Source organism: Choloepus didactylus, chromosome 14 (assembly GCF_015220235.1).
Source record: "Choloepus didactylus isolate mChoDid1 chromosome 14, mChoDid1.pri, whole genome shotgun sequence".
Classification (NCBI taxonomy): domain Eukaryota; kingdom Metazoa; phylum Chordata; class Mammalia; order Pilosa; family Megalonychidae; genus Choloepus; species Choloepus didactylus.
Window position 1 is genome coordinate 30,220,677 of NC_051320.1, and position 13,471 is coordinate 30,234,147.

Below are 13,471 nucleotides of genomic sequence, written 5' to 3' on the forward strand. Positions count from 1 at the left end.
TTTGCCTGGTTTTGGTATTAGATTGATGTTAGCTTCATAAAATGAGTTAGGTAGTGTTCCATTTTCTTCAATGTTTTGAAAGAGTTTGAGTAAGACTGGTGTCAGTTCTTTCTGGAAAGTTTGGTAGAATTCCCGTGTGAAGCCATCTGGCCCTGGGCATTTATTTGTGGGAAGATTTTTGATGACTGATTGGATCTCTTTGCTTGTGATGGGTTGGTTGAGGTCTTCTATTTCTTCTCTGGTCAGTCTAGGTTGTTCATATGTTTCCAGGAAATTGTCCATTTCTTCTACATTGTCCAGTTTGTTGCCATACAGTTGTTCATAATATCCTCTTATAATTTTTTTAATTTCTTCAGGATCTGCAGTTATGTCACCTTTTTCATTCATTATTTTGTTTATATGGGTCTTCTCTCTTTTTGATTTTGTCAGTCTAGCGAGGGGCTTGTCAATCTTGTTGATCTTCTCAAAGAACCAACTTTTGGTGATATTTATCCTCTCTATTGTTTTTTTGTTCTCTATGTCATTTATTTCTGCTTTAATCCTTGTGATTTCTTTTCTTCTACTTGGTTTAGGATTGGTTTGCTGTTCATTTTCTAGCTTCTTCAGTTGATCCATTAGTTCTTTGATTTTGGCTCTTTCTTCCTTTTTAATATATGCATTTAGTGCTATAAATTTCCCCCTTAGCACTGCTTTTGCTGCATCCCATAGGTTTTGGTATGTTGTGTTCTCATTTTCATTCGTCTCTATATATTTAGCAATTTCTCTTGCTATTTCTTCTTTAACCCACTGATTGTTTAGGAGTGTGTTGTTTAACCTCCAGGTATTTGTGAATTTTCTAAGTCTCTGATGGTTATTGACTTCTAATTGTATTCCATTGTGGTCAGAGAATGTGCTTTGAATAATTTCAATCTTTTTAAATTTATTGAGGCTTGTTTTATGTCCCAGCATATGATCTATTCTGGAGAAAGTTCCATGAGCACTAGAAAAGTATGTGTATCCTGGTGATTTGGGATGTAATGTCCTGTATATGTCTGTTAAATCTAATTCATTTATCAGATTGTTTAGGTTTTCAATTTCCTTATTGGTCTTCTGTCTGGTTGATCTATCTATAGGAGAGAGTGATGTGTTGAAGTCTCCCACAATTATTGTGGAAACATCAATTGCTTCCTTTAGTTTTGCCAGTGTTTCTCTCATGTATTTTGTGGCACCTTGATTGGGTGCATAGACATTTACGATTGTTATTTCTTCTTGCTGAATTGCCCCTTTTATTAGTATGTAGTGGCCTTCTTTGTCTCTCAAAACATCCCTGCATTTGAAGTCTATTTTATCTGAGATTAATATTGCTACACCTGCTTTCTTTTGGCTGTAGCTTGCATGAAATATTTTTTTCCATCCTTTCACTTTCAGTTTCTTTGTGTCCCTGTGTCTAAGATGAGTCTCTTGTATGCAACATATTGATGGTTCATTTTTTTTGATCCATTCTGCGAATCTATATCTTTTAATTGGCGAGTTTAATCCATTTACTTTCAACGTTAAAACCGTGAAGGCATTTCTTGAATTGGCCATCTTATCCTTTGGTTTATGTTTGCCATATTTTTCTCTCTCTCTATTAATATCCTTTATTGTACCCATACCAAATCTCTTTAGTACTGAACCTTTCTCCAAGTCTCTCTGTCCTTTCTTTGTTTCTCTGTCTGTAGGGCTCCCTTTAGTATCTCCAGTAGGGCAGGTCTCTTGTTAGCAAATTCTCTCAGCATTTGTTTGTCTGTGAAAAATTTAAGCTCTCCCTCAAATTTGAAGGAGAGCTTTGCTGGATAAAGTATTCTTGGCTGGAAATTTTTCTCACTCAGAATTTTAAATATATCGTGCCACTGCCTTCTTGCCTCCATGGTGGCTGCTGAGTAGTCACTACTTGGCCTTATGCTGTTTCCTTTGTATGTGGTGAACTGCTTTTCTCTTGCTGCTTTCAGAACTTGCTCCTTCTCTTCTGTGTTTGACAGTGTGATCAGAATATGTCTCGGAGTGGGTTTATTTGGATTTATTCTATTTGGAGTTCGCTGAGCATTTATGATTTGTGTATTTATGTTGTTTAGAAGATATGGGAAGTTTTCCCCAACAATTTCTTTGAACACTCTTCCTAGACCTTTACCCTGTTCTTCCCCTTCTGGGACACCAATGAGTCTTATATTTGGACGTTTCATATTATCTATCATATCCCTGAGGTCCATTTCGATTTTTTCAATTTTTTTCCCCATTCTGTCTTTTATGCTTTCATTTTCCATTCTGTCATCTTCGAGGTCACTGATTCGTTGTTCAACTTCCTCTAGTCTTGTACTATGGGTATCCAGAATCTTTTTAATTTGGTCAACAGTTTCTTTAATTTCCATAAGATAATCCATTTTTTAATTTAGTCTTGCAATGTCTTCTTTATGCTCTTCTAGAGTCTTCTTGATTTCCTTTATATCCCGTACTATGGTCTCATTGTTCATCTTTAGTTCTTTGAGTAGCTGCTCTAGGTGCTGTGTCTCTTCTCGTCTTTTGATTTGGGTGCTTGGGCTTGGGTTATCCTTATCGTCTGGTTTTTTCATATGCTTTATAATTTTCTGTTGTTTTTGGCCTCGTGGCATATGCTGAACTTGATAGGGTTCTTTTAGGGTTTGTAGACCTATTGAAGTCCTTATCTCTAATTTATCAGATCTACAGCTTCGTGGAGTGCATTTTCTCTAACTAACCAGCAGGTGGCGTCCACGAGCCACCTGTTCTCCACAAGCCAGTTCTCCCCTGCTTAGCCTTTTTGGTGAGTGGGGGAGTGAGTCTTGTGGGGCCCAATTGGTGTACCAAGCTTGCGTGTGTAGTTGGTGTTGCCTGCCCTGTATGTGGGGCGTCTTTCTGGGCAGTCGGGGAGGGGGGGTGGCCCTAACAATCAAATCTCCCTGGTGATCCTAGAGTTTTAAAGCTGCTGCAATAGTCTAATCCTTCAGTTCAGTCCTGCCACAGTTTGTCTCTGCCACTGACCCACAAGTCCTTGGTATTGGCGTATGGCTCCTGAGACTTGCAAGTGGGCCCCTCTTCCAGGCCGTGCACCCCGGGTCCTCTGTTGAGGGATGACTGTGCTATGTCACAGGTGAGTGCCGTCCCCTCAGGGCAGTTCTGCGCTGCTGGGCTGTGTAGGGAGGCTCCCAGTCTGCTCAAATGATGGCTGAATGGGGCTTTGTTAATTCACACTGCTCCACCTTCCCAACTCTGGGACAATCAGCTGAGGTTGCAGGGAAGGCTAATGTCCACGCCCAGTTTTGTGGTGTGTGCCTGTTATTTGAAGCTCTTCCGTCACACTGGGTTGTCTGGGGCAGCTCTGGGCTATGGGGCTGGCGATGGGCAGGAGTGTTTCCTGTCCACCAGGATGGTGGCTGTGAGCGGACACCCCCCTTTTCTTGGGAAGTTGTGATGTTTAGTGAATTTTTTCAGCCACTGGATTATTGCCTTTTGTCTCAGAGCTCTCTTAGTTCTGCTCTTGACTTGACGTGCCCAAATTGCAATTCTTTGAAGCTTTCTGTATTGGGCTTCTTAGAGTAATTGTTTTAGAAAAAGAAAAAAGGATAAAAAAAAAAAAAAAAAAAAGGGCCCTCCTCAGAGATCTAATGGGTTATTGAAATGCTAAGAGACAAAGCAACCAGGGCCATTAAGGAAAGGTCCACAGGGCAGAGAGATCAGCTTTTCTTCGGGATTTGCATATGCGCCTCAAGGCCTGAGCTCCGCCCTTCCCCTTTCTGTGTTCACCAGAACTCCAAAAATCCTCTGCTTTTATTTTGGAGTTTTTCGTGTTATTTTTTTTTTTCTATGCCTGTCTCCTCTCTGCTGGGCTGGCAGCTCTCAGATTCTCTGGTGTCTGGTCTCAGTCTATCTATGGTTGGAGTATGGATCAGTAGAATGAGTTTCCGATAAGGGCTGCCACTGCAGTTCTCCCTTCTCCTTCCCGGAGCTGACAGCCCCTCCTCCCACGGGACTGAGCCTGGCAGGGAGGGGCGCGGGTCCCCTGGCCGCAAAAACTTCCAGATTTCGCTGATCTCAGCAGTTCGACATTTTCATGAGTGTTGTATGAAGTATGCCCAAAGACAGATTGCTCTGTGGTGTCCAGTCCACGCAGTTCCTGGCTTTCTACCTACTTTCCTGGAGGAGTAACTAAAACTTGCAGCTCACCAGTCTGCCATGTTGCCCCGCCTCGGTAGTTGCTTCTTTAAAAAGTTAAAGACATCTCTACCTTATGATCTAGCCATTCTATTCCTAGGAATTTAGAAAAATGAAATTATTTGTCCACAAAAAGGCTTGTACAAGAATGCTCAGAGCAGCTTTATTCATAAATAAAACAGACACTACCTAAATGTCCATCATAGTAGGAGAATGGAAAAATAAACTGTGATATAATTATATAGAGGAATACTACTCTCAACAAAAAGAGACAATATACTGATACACACAATATGGATGAATACCAAAAAATTACACTGGGTGAGAAAAGTCAAACAAAGTACATATTGTATTATTCCATTTATATGGAATTCCAGAATAGGCAAAACGAAGCTATAGTGATAGGTCAGTAGTTACTTCTGGAAGAGGGGAGACTAGGAAGGGGCATGAGATAACTGTCTGGAGTGACAGAAATGCTCTAACTCTCGACAGGTATTTGTGAAATGTAAATGGTGTACCACTTCACATCCACTAGGATGGCTATTATTAAAAATTTGGAAAATAACACATGTTGGTGAAGATATACATCGGTGGTAGGAATGTAAAATGGGGCAGGCACTGTGAAAAACGGTTTGGCAGTTCTTCAAGGTTAAACAGAATTACTATGTGACCCAGCAATTCCACTCTTGGGTATATACCCCAAAGAACTGAAAACTGAGACTCAAACAATATGTGTATGCCAATGTTCATAGCAGCATTATTCACAACAGCCAAAACGCAAAAAAAAAAAAAAAAAAAACAACCCAACTGTCCATCAACAGATGAATGGATAAACAAAATGTGGCACAGTCATACTAGGAATATTATTCAGGCATAAAAAGGAATGAAGTTCTGTTACATTACAACATGGATGAATGCTGAAAACATGACATTGCCTGAAATCAGCCAGATACAAAAGGACAAATATTGTATGATTTCACTTATATGAAATATCTAGAATAAGCAAATTCATAGGGATAGACAGTAGTTTAGAGATTACTAGGGATGCGAGTAGACAGCAATAGGGAGTTTTTGCTTAATCGGTACAAAGTTTGTTTGGGGTGATGAAAGAGTTTTGGAGATAGTGGTACAACATTGTTACTACAAATTAATGCCACTGAGTTATATATTTAAAAAAATGGTTTAAATGGCAAATTTTAAAATAAAAATTTTAAAACAATAAAACTAAAAAACAAAAAACCCGACAACAATGAAACGGTACACTATTTCACTGAAATTATTCCTCAATTTAAAAAAGTAAGGCTGGAGGTAGGGGTTTTAAAAAAAATTATTGATGGTATTTCTTAAGTTAGTTATCTTTAACTCCAAAGACATCATCGACCCAGAACAGTTTTCTGCCTGATTAACTTTTCAAAAGATACTTAAACTAAAAATGAAATTAACCTATTAATTTTATTTATTTAGTTAGTTTAAAATTCTCTGGGTTTTGCTACACTAACAAAGGGGGAGTAGGATGTTGGCAATCCCATAGGAAAGTAAATCTGGGATTACAAATCTGCAACAGAAAATCTGTTACGTGCACAGCCACAGAAGGAAAGTAGTTTTTGATCTGGGTCTTGATGGACAAGATGTGTTTTTAGCAGGTAGAGTTGCAAGGAGAGGGCATTCCAGGCAAAGTAAACAGTATGTGCCAAGTCAGACAGCTTGGAGGTATAAGTAGCTCAGTGTTGATGGAAACCAGTTTACAAATTTATTCTTTCAACAAATATTTACTAAGGGTTAGTATTGTCAGGCACTGTCCTAGGCACTAGGAAAGAAAGAGCAATGAACACAACAAAGATTCTAACCTCATATGGAGCTGGGTAGGGACAGAGAACTAAACCAAAATAATAATATGTGCAATGGAAGAAGTGCTATGGGGAAAATAAAGTAGGATAAGGAAGATAGGGATGGGGCGGGAAACACGGTGGGTTGCTATTTCATAAGGGATGGTGAGGAAATGCTTCACTGACATTTGACAGAGACCTGAAGAAAGTGTGATGGATATCTGGAGGGAGGAGCCTTCCAAGGAGGGAACAGTAAGAAGACCAGTCTGGCCAGAGGAGTGAGTCAAGGAGAGTATAGGAAAAGATGTGAGCAACTGGGAAGTTGGGCCTTATCCCTCAGGGGAATAGTGATGGATAAGGAAGACAGGTTGAGATATAGGTGAAGACATAGCCTTGAAAACCTAATATAATATATAACACTAGAGCTGGCATTATGTTCCTTCTATGCAACACTATTCTATTTCATCTCTCCACTTTTTTTTTCTGTATTCTATTATTCCTTAAACATGACTTCAGCCCTCCACATTATGCAGTGCTAAAAGTGCAGTGTTTTAGAATACCTCCTCTGCTAAATGCAAGCTATCTCATCTTGGGGAAGTCACATAACTTTTCTGTGCCTCGGTTTCTTCAACTATAAAATGAGGGTGTGCTGGTTTGTATGTATTGTGTCCCCCAGAAAAAGCCATGTTCTTTGGTGCAGTCTTGTGAGGGCAGACATACTGGTATTTATTTGGTTGGAAAGTTTGGACTGGGTTGTTTCCAGGGAGATGCACCCCACCCAACTGTGGGTGTTAACTCTGGTTGGATGGTTTCCACTGAGGTGTGGCCCCACCCATTGGGCGTTGGCCTTGATTGGTTTACTAGAGCACTACATAAGCTCAGGCAGAAGGAGGGAGCTTGCTACAGCCATGAGGGACACTTTGAAGAACGCACAGTAGCTGACAAGGAGCTGCAGATGAGAGAGTCTGAAAACCGCCATTGAAAGCAGACTTTTGCTCCAGAGAAGCTAAGAGAGGAAAAACACTCCAAGAGCAACTAAGAGGGACAGTTTTGAGGAACTGCAGCCCGAGAGGAACATCCTGGGAGAAAGCTATTTTGAAACCAGAACTGTGGAGCAAGGAGACACCAGCCACATGCCCTCCCAGCTAACAGAGGTTTTTCGGACACCAATGGCCATCCTTCAGTGAAGGTACCCGATTGTTGATGTTTTACCTGGACACTTCATGGCCTTCAGATTGTAACTCTGTAACCAAATAAACCCCCTTTAATAAAGCCAATCCATTTCTGGTGTTTTGCAAAAGGGCAGCATTAGCAAACCAGAACAGGGGGATAATATAGAAGCTATCTCATAGGGTTGTTTTGAGGAATAAATGAATTTATATAAACCTCTTAAGACAGCTACTATGATTCTAGTTACAAACCAGGGGTTCATTCCTTTGTTCACACATATACTGAATCCTCTACGTGCCAGGCATTGTTCTAGGTACTTGAGATAAAACTGTGGACAAGACAAAGAACTCTGCCCTCCTGGAACGTACATTCTAGTGCAGGAGTCAGCACACTAGTAAATATTTTATGCTTTGCAGGCTATCAGGTCAGTGCCATAACTACACAGTTCTGCCAATGGAGTAAGAAAGCAGCCACAGACAAGCCATAAACAAATGAGTGTGGCTATGTTCCAACAAAACTATTTATGGGACTGACATCTGAATTCCGTAAAATTTTCATATGCTACAAAATACATTATTCTTTTGAATATTTCTTCAACCACTAAAAAATGTGAAAACCATTCTTAGCTTGTGATTAGTACAAGAACAGGTGCTGGGCTGAATTTGGCCTGTGGGCCATAGTTTGTTGACTCCATTTTAAGCAGGTCCTTAACTCACAGTCTCTCACCCCTAGAGATTAATTAATAAGATACAGACAAATCCCAGATCCTTGAATTTGTATGTAACCTTTTCTGCATATGTGCAGTTGGGAGAAGAGGAGGGGAAAGGTCCACAGCCTTCATCAGATTTTCCAAGGGGTCTCTAACTATAAAGAAGTTAAAATCTGGTGCTAGTCCTCACAAATGAATCTCAGTGGCTACTTTATGCTGACTCAAACCTGTCTCCACATTTGAATTTCTACTGACCGCTAGACATTTCTATCTTAAGGCCCAGAAAAGTTAAGGGTCAGAACTTCCGTTTCCTCATCTTCCAAACAAGGGGAATGGGTTAAATTGTGTCTAAAAGTCCCTTCCAGTTCTAACATTTTATGTCTGTGTCCATCTGAAATAGAATCATCCTCTTTCTACAAGTGCCTATAAATTCCAACTTCCCCACTTTATTAAGTTGAGTTGGGTCCCTGCATACTGGTAAATACTAATTTAATATTTAAGGGCTCCAGAGCTGTGTGTTCCCACTGAGTCTGTCTGCCTCATCCCCTATAAACTGTCTAATCACCCTTTAAGAGACAAGGACTTTGAGTTTTGCTCTCTAACTACTTGTGAAATCATACACTGAATGTTATCACTCTTATGTATATATATTAAAGTTCACAATAAAAAAATGAAAAAAAAAAAACTCCTTTGTTTAGGTTAAAACAGTGTGAGAAATATTCCGTATATATAGTATGTTTTAAATTACAGAGTATGCTATGCACATCATAAAATAATTGAAAAAACCCTTTACAACAACGGGCTAAGAACAAATATAAAAAACAAATGCCCTTATACTTTTACCTCCCTTACCCTCTCCTGTTCTGCTGTATCTACCTACCCAAATCCCAATCTTGCTAAACTCAATTCTCTGCCTAGCTCAGGTCCCAACCAAAGAGCTGAATGTGGCTGCAGAAAGGACAGCCATTTTGACTAGTCTCAACTTTATTACTGCAAATTTTAAATAGGCACTGGACAATGTAATCATCCTAGTAAACTGGCTTTCCTACAAGGAAAATGACACCTTCTCCAAATCTCCAACCCATTCCCTTCCTCCCATCCTGATAACATCACTTACTTCATTAAGAAAACTGAAACGAATCACTTCAATTACCTTGCCTTTCCACCACCAGTCTACTTGCCTCTGTATACCATATATTCCATCCTTTCCCATTTCAAAAATTGAGTAATAACTGTCCTTCCTATGTAAAGTGAATCTTTCCACTTAAGCATTTAGTTTTAACCCCACTCATCTAACCAAGGACTTTGTTACTGACATTATACCCACCAACACACCAAAATGCTGTATGTAACACCATCACCCCTTCCAACTACCCATCCCACTTCTCTTTAACCCACTCTAATCAGACTTTGCCCCATTGTTTCACTGAAGGGGCTCTATCTTAGATCACCAGGGCAACTATGACAAATACTACAGACTGGGTGGCTCAAACAACAGGAATTCATTTTCTCAGTTTGGGGAGGCTAGAAGTACAAAAAGGTGTCAGCAGGCCATGCTTTCTCTGAAGTCTGCAGCATTCTGGTGGTTGCTTGCCAGCCCATAATTCAATTTCTGCCTTTGTCACACAATATCTCCTACTCTTTCCTTCTCACTCCTCCTATTGGGTCCAAATTTCCTTTGCTTATAAGTACTCAGTCATGTTGGATTAGGGCCCACTCTGATTCAGTTTGGCCTTACCTTAACCAACAGGATCTTCGAAGACCCTATTTACAAATGAGTTCACACCCACTGGATGGGGGTTAGGACTTGAACATATCTGTTGGGGACATGATTCAATCCACAACAAGCTCTAGGCAAATTTCAGCAACTTCACTTTGTCAGATGGTTAATTTTTAATTCTCACTTTATGCTTAACAGGGTTTTACACAGTTTACTACTTCCTCCCTGAAACATTTTCTTCCCTTCACATTCCAGATGCTGCAACCTCTTGCTTTTCTGCTTCTATCATGGTTTATTCCTCCTCTGACTGGAATGCTGCCAGTCATCTGCCCTCTTCACCATTAACATTCTCTGCTTGATGTCCTCTAGTCCATAGGGTGAAATATCATCCATAAAATATGACTCCCAAATTATCTCCCTAGCTTGACTTCTCCCCTGAGCTCAAGGTGGGGATATCCAACTTATGTACTGCATATATTCATTCAGCTGTCAACAGTCATCAAACTAAGACCCACACAAAACTCCCAAAACTTGCTCCGTTCCCAGCCTTCCCCAATTTCTACTGCTCACCTACATGCTCCTGCAAAACAATAATTCCTCTTTTTTTTTAATTTTTAAATTTTAATTTTTTATCCTAGGGGTGAAGGCAAGACCCATTTGGCTCCATCTTCAAATTACATTCCAAATCAGACTAATTCTCACTGACTTCTAATTCTACACCTCTAGTTCAAGCTACCATATCTCAACTTGACTACTAAATACTACAAAGCCTCCCAACAAGTGGGTTTTCCGATTTCCCTCCTACTGGGTTTATTCCCCTTCCAACAACCAGTTATCTAAAGCATGTATCAGATGTCACCCCCACACAAAATCCTCTAATGGCCTCTCATTACAGATAGACCAAAAACTAAATTCTTAACCAAGGACTACAGGGTTCCATGTTATTTAGTCCTTGCCAACCACTCTGATCTTAGTTCCCATCAGTCTTCCTTTATTATTCTCCAGCCGCACTGGCCTTCTTAGTATTCACTGAATAGGTCAAGCTCACTTTCACCTCAGGCTCTTTGCATCTGCCTTTCCTACTGCATGAAAATCTCTTCCCTCAGGTCTTCCTCATCATTTAGGTCTCTCGGTTATCAAACTAAGTTATCAACTCTTCAGAAAGGTCTTCCCTATCACTCTAACCCCTAATCTTGCTGCATTTTCTTCACATTTATCACTCTGAGATTGTATTTGCATATATATATATATATATGTATATATATATAGCCTCTCTTTTCCCTCAAGCTCCATGAAAGTTGATCACTACCTTAACTCCTGTGCTTAGAATAGTGACTGGCACACAGTTACCACTCAACTATTTCTCGAGCAAATGGTACTATCATTTTCCTAATTCCTGAGGCATGACATTTCAGGCATCACTGGATGGAATGGTACTTAATACATAAATTTTACATGTAAGGAAAAAAAGGAATACTCATTTAAAAATTATATAGAAACCACAAATGACCACGGGCAATAAAAACTTAATAAATATCCATAATGGCAGGGATTATAGCTGTTTTCTTAATATTGTATTCCCTGAATGAATCTGCAAGTGAACTGTGATGCTTCAACGTGACTTTATAATTTAAACAAGATCAGAGATTTATCATTACAGAACACTTAACAGAAAACGAAAGGACCATTCGGGAATTAAAAAGCAAGTGTGGCAGTCTGAAAATGAGGTTTTAACACTGTATGTAAAGGATTTCAGTTGGTTTTTACACCGAAAACGGTGCAAAGTAGAAATGTTAACACTAATAAGGACACAAACTCAACAGCTATGTTACACTTCGCTAAGCAGACTTTAGTTCAGAAAGGAAAACTCAGTGGGCACTGTACTTGACGCTAGATACCTCCTTTCAAACAGGACTTGGAGGTAGATGTACGAAAGCCCCAACCCACTAAGTCAGGCGAAGATCATCAAACAAGTTGCTCAGAGGGCAAACTTTCCGGAGTCCCGCAGCTAGAAGGAGCGAGTGATCTCTCCTAGGACCGGAGACTGACTCCAAGAAGAGAACCAATCTGAGTGCACAAGAGAAAGCAAAAAGGAAAAGCGACTGGACTGCCATGCTAACTCCACCCTCTCCGTGCCGAGACCAGAGAAGGCCCGGTCTCGCTAGCCGCCGCCCTCCTTCCACCCTTTCCTTTCCAAACCCACCGAGCCGCGCCAGGAAAGGTCCCGCAGCCCTCTTCTCCCCTCCCCCAAAGTAGGAGCTGGGGAGGCCCGGGGAGGTTAAGAGCTTCCGTTCCTTCCCCGCCCAAATGGGAAAGGGTGGGAAGTGGGATTGCCCGCGCGCCGGTACAAGCCTGCCTCGCCCTCCACGCGGACCTGGAGCACCGATCCCGCACCAGCCCGAGACTCACTCTTCAGTCCCGCAGCCACCGCAGCCGGGTCCCCGCTCACCGCCACAGCCCCTAATCCAGGGCCGCCCCCCCCCACCCCCAGCTGCCTGCCGCCGTGGGTTCTGGGGCAGTCGGAGGAATTACTTCCGCTGGGTCATGGCCGCTTTCCCTGACGCGCGGGAGATTAGTACCTGGAGAGGCGGGGACGCCCTGAGCCTGTAGCTGGCTTCCGTCTGGCGGAAGTGCGCAGCGTCCCCCTCCCTTCCCCTATAGTACAACAACCAGCCTAGGGGAACGACGGTCACTGGCAAATCTCAGCCAATCCGATTCTGGGTCTTTTGATTCCCAGCATGCAGCGCCAACCCCTGTCCAATTTTGCAGGGAGCATCCACAAATTGGCTTTCGGAGGCCCAGGCAGCACTGCATCCTGGGATTTGTAGTTTCTCCGGCGGGTATCGCTGGCGCTGGCTCCAGGTAGCACTGCATCGTGTGACTTGTAGTTTCTCACGCTGCGAGTTAATATTTTGGTGGTTTTAGAGGTTGTCTGTGCCTCTGGTTTGGGGTACGACTGGAGGTGGGGTGCTGTCTGTAAATGAAAGATTGACAAGTAGGAGTGCGGTTTGTAAGCAGACAAGATCGCGCTCTTTCTGAAGCAGCATCCGTCCTTTGTGGGAAGTTGCAATGCAGGTGGAAAAGCATCTCAATTGCTCGTGCAATGTGTTGGTCTCATTTCCTCTCTTCCCGGTACTCTTCAGTGTTTACTGACAACTAACCACGCCCCCCACCCCCACTCTGGGGCCCTTCCCCCTGGGCCCAGGATTGCTTACCACTCCAGGGTTCTGAGCTCAAGCAAAGAAAGTCCTGGCGCCTGTCACCATTACTGAGTTTTTGGACCATTTTTCTAACTCCACACACTTCTACCCCCACACTCTTCCTCCCTCCCTTTCTGTCAGCTTACCTACCCTTTTTACTTGCTTGGCCATGGTTAGAATTAGACGCCTTTCCAGGAAGGCTGAAACAGCTAAATAAAATCCACCCTTTACTGTTTTCGAGTCTGTAGCATGAAAAGAATGTAGGGCCAAAACATCCATCATTACAAGTTGCTCAACTAGGTACTGTTGTATAAAAATGTCAACGAGGGAAAATGAATGCAGACGATCAAGAGTTTGTTGAGTCAATTAACGACTTTAGACTGAAAAGCATTTTTAGTTGATTTGGCAGATAATACATTGCTTTTTAGAATTACAAGAACCACACAGACTTCCTGAATTAGCTTTTCAACGCCTTTGCAAAAATCATGATAAAACAAAGTGGTTTGGTTGTAAGGGTAGTTCAAAATACAGTTTGGTGGGGAGGAGAGGGTACAGAAGTCTGGCTTGTGGGCACATTTTCGATCGTTATCTCCCGTCTTTAGTTTCCTCCTCTCTTCTTCTAACGTCCCCTTTTTCTCATTGCTTTATCACCCTCCACAAG

General features: G+C 41.7%; 1 protein-coding gene across 1 annotated transcript in view; it reads right to left on the minus strand.

The window, feature by feature from the left end:
- ELOC (elongin C) overlaps positions 1-12,119 on the minus strand; it is a 46,047-nt gene extending 33,928 nt beyond the window's left edge. The window contains exon 1 of the mRNA XM_037802512.1: positions 12,020-12,119. The gene's annotated coding sequence lies outside the window, so the exon portion shown is untranslated. The remainder of the gene's footprint in view (positions 1-12,019) is intronic.
- Positions 12,120-13,471: the final 1,352 nt, after the last annotated feature.